Genomic DNA, 3,525 nt, shown 5'->3' on the forward strand with positions numbered 1-3,525 from the left:
GATGAACACATTGCTTGCTCATTGGTTGTCCACATAGGTCCTTTAGTTCTTCACATACTAGAATATGCTCCATGCCTCCTCATTCACTACACTGATCCTGCAGCCAGTTACGGCCTCACCTACCACATTGCTCTGATTAGTGTAACTGTGTAGGAGAACAAGCCCATCTGATTTTTCATACCTTTTCTCAGCACCATGTTCCCCACCAGGTGCTTGCTCCCTTCTTTTCTCCAGGTGAGAATGTCTGAAGCTAAACTCCAGACCCTTTCCTTTATGGAGAGGTCCCTCTGGGCACACCTAGAACTCTGGTCACACATCCCCCACACATACCAACACCTACGTGGATTTTCAGCTCAGCCTAATTCACCTTGAGGGGCTGAATCTACTCAGTACTGGGCTCTGGGGACCCAGAGACGGGAAAGAACCAGGTTTGCCCTTGAGGGGTGCCAACCAGTGGCCCATCAGTAGGCATCATGTCACCCAGCGGAATGTGGAACCCCCTGGAGGCTGGGGTGAGTTCCACCATCTGCCGGTTTCCGGGTGAAATAGGCAGTTGTTTGGGGATTTACTGACTCCTGGATTCCCTTCAGTCAGCCTCCTGAGATCCCAAGATGGGCTTGAGCATTTTTAGATTCTCTCTTGGTGCTGGGCACACATCCCAGACTGCCAGTGGACCGTGCAGAACATGGCTGCTTCTTCACTGTGGGAAATGATTTCATATTGCAAACACCTCCACCGCAAGGGCCCTGCCCGTCAGCTTGGAAGGCTGTGCTGACCAGGCTGCCTAGAGCAGGAGCAGACGCTCACCTCCACCACAGGAAGCCTTACCAGACTCCTCTCCTCTATCCCCACCAACCCAGGCCTGCCAGCCGGAGGAGGAGGGGAATGCAGACCCTTGGATCAGGGAGGGGAAGGGGGTGATGCTGGCAGAAGCTTCTCGTTCTCTGTGCCTCTGTGTTTCTATTTGAGAGCAACCTGCAGACTGTCTTCCCTTAGAATTTTAATTCAGTGACAAACTCAATTGGATCAGCCTTACTTAGAGAAGGTGAGCAGCTACAGGGTCGGGTCTGCAGAGTTCTACGAAGTTCCTGTCCCAGTCCTTATACCTGGCTGTCCCGCTGCCTGGAATCCCCCCATTAAGCACAGTCCTTTTGGGCGAAGTTTTGCCCTTGCCAAAGCCCTCTACCTATAACAAAGTCCCTCAAGTATTCAGATGCTATTGTGAAGAGGGTTGACAGATTGAAGGAAGGAAACAAGGGGGCAATGAAAAAGGGGCGGGTTCAAGTGGAAGGAGGGCGATGGGAACACTGAAGACTTAAGATTTTGGATTTCAAGGTCACAGTGATTAAGGCAAGATTCAAAGACCAGGAAGAGTTTGCTAGGAGCTTGAATCCAGCCAGCAGGTGGCAGATTATGGCCTTCTTATCGAGCCCATTTTTCCTGAGCTGAGTCCCTTCTGCCACCTCCCATCCCACCCCAGAATGAATGACCTAGTTATAGGCACAAGGGCCTCATGGCAAAGCAGGCACACAGAATAGCCATGATCTGAAACGCCCCAAGTACAGAAGAAGGTAGGCTCAGTGGGGGACAGCAGGACCCTCGCTGCCCCAAGTTGCTGTCAACAGACAGCTGGAGGAGTTATCTGGCGATAGCCAGAGGGGGGCCCTCACCTCACCACCCTCTGAGGCTGCCTGTCCTGAGTAGCTGGAAAGACGCTGAATCAGGGTTGCCTTCCCAGCTGAGCCCCTGACTCTGTGACCTTTAGCAGCTCCCCGCTTCCTGTCCTGCCCAAGGGACAATGGCAGGGAGGGGCCTGGAGAGTGCAATTCAAAGAGGCCTGGAGCTGATGAGATGGCAGAAGGAAGAGCCAGGAACCTGAGGGGAGGGAAGAAACGCCAGAGAAGGAGGAGCAGGGGTCCAGGCCAGACCCCTGCAGGCCTGGTCACAGCCCAGCCCGGGCCTGCGGCTCACCAGCTTCAGCCCCACACAGTCTCCAGGAAGTTGCTGATGAGAGAAACCTGAGCTGCATCCCAGGCAGAGATACAGGCCGGGGGCAGAGAAAGAGGGGTCTCAGCCAAGCCATGGAAGCCCTGAATCGGTGCCCTGGGAGGCTGGACTCCACTCTGTTGAAGCCGGAGTGAACACTTCCCTCTGACTACTGCAAAAGGAAGGATTGGGGGCGGCTCTGAAGCAGGGAGCCGGGTGGGGACTGGTAGGCTAGTGGTGGGTAAGAGAGGAGATGGGGAAAGGGTGGCTGGTGCATGGGTTAGGGCAGACTTCAAGACGGTCATCTTAGGTGGGGATGTAGGGGAGGGGAGGAAGGGGGGAACTTCCAAGAGCGGGCATTGTTGGCTGCACCTTGCTTAGCAATTGTCCTTCAGACTAGCTCACAGAGGAATGGCTGTTCTTAGAGAGCTCTGTTGGGTTCTTTTTATCACCAGAAAAACTGTCTTCCCCTTGGGGCTGCTTGAGACTGTCCCGTGAAATGACACGGCCCCATGCACCCTAGGGTTTCCCACCATACCTGTCCCACCTGCCCCTCAGGATGCCTGACATTCACCTATTTGTCCGACCGTGAAGTCGTTTGTAATGATGATGAAAATAGCTTTTTTGTCTCTCTTCACCTACTAGGAAGCAAGTAGACTATTTTCATTCCAAAGCTATTTTACAAAATATTTGTTTTATAAAATACTTATCAAGCATCTTTTCTGCATCAAATATTATGCTAGGTGCGAGGATGAAAGAGATGAAGAGGACATAGTTCTTGTTTGCAAAGAGATTCCACTTTAATTTACAATTAAAATTCACATACAGTGCAGAAAAGAATGCTTGGGAGGACCGAGATGACTAACAGTGATTTTCTCAGGATGATGAGATAACAGGTTAACACTCTCCTTTTTGAATAGTTACATTTTTCTACAATAAACAATTTTTCTCAGTGAGAAAGAAAAGCTATTTTTTTAGTTTGGAAGATATTTTAAATACATGTAAAAGCGTAGGATTTGCCACTGTTTCCCTTTGAATGAACAGTTCACCAGGTGCGGGAACTGGGACTTCACTTCCCACATCATCATGGCCCCTCTAGACCAGAGGAGGAGATTGCCCATGTGGGCAGCTGGATGGTGTAAGCAGCTCAGATACAACCAGGTGTCACTTCTCTTGGACACTTGATGGGAGGAAGGCCTCATAGGAGAATCCCTGCCGCTGAGATGCACGCTGCTCACATGGATTCCTGCACAAAGGTGACAACAGATTTTCACCAGGCTTTGGCTCAGCCTTCCCTGGATCCTCTTGATGCTGACTTGGCCTTCCCTGATCCCTTTAGGTCTGGTGCCACCCACTGATCGCCTCCTACCCCACGCCAGGTGTCCCCAATCCCTAATCTTGCCTCTTCCCAATCCACTGTTTGTGGCATAAACCCTGTGACCTGCTTCTTCTGACACTGAGCCCTTTCTCCTCTTCAAATCAAAACCCTAGGCTGTCAAAACTATTGTTTCAACCACGAATTTTTGAAATTACATTTGG

This window comes from Odocoileus virginianus, chromosome 6 (assembly GCF_023699985.2).
Source record: "Odocoileus virginianus isolate 20LAN1187 ecotype Illinois chromosome 6, Ovbor_1.2, whole genome shotgun sequence".
NCBI classification, from domain to species: domain Eukaryota; kingdom Metazoa; phylum Chordata; class Mammalia; order Artiodactyla; family Cervidae; genus Odocoileus; species Odocoileus virginianus.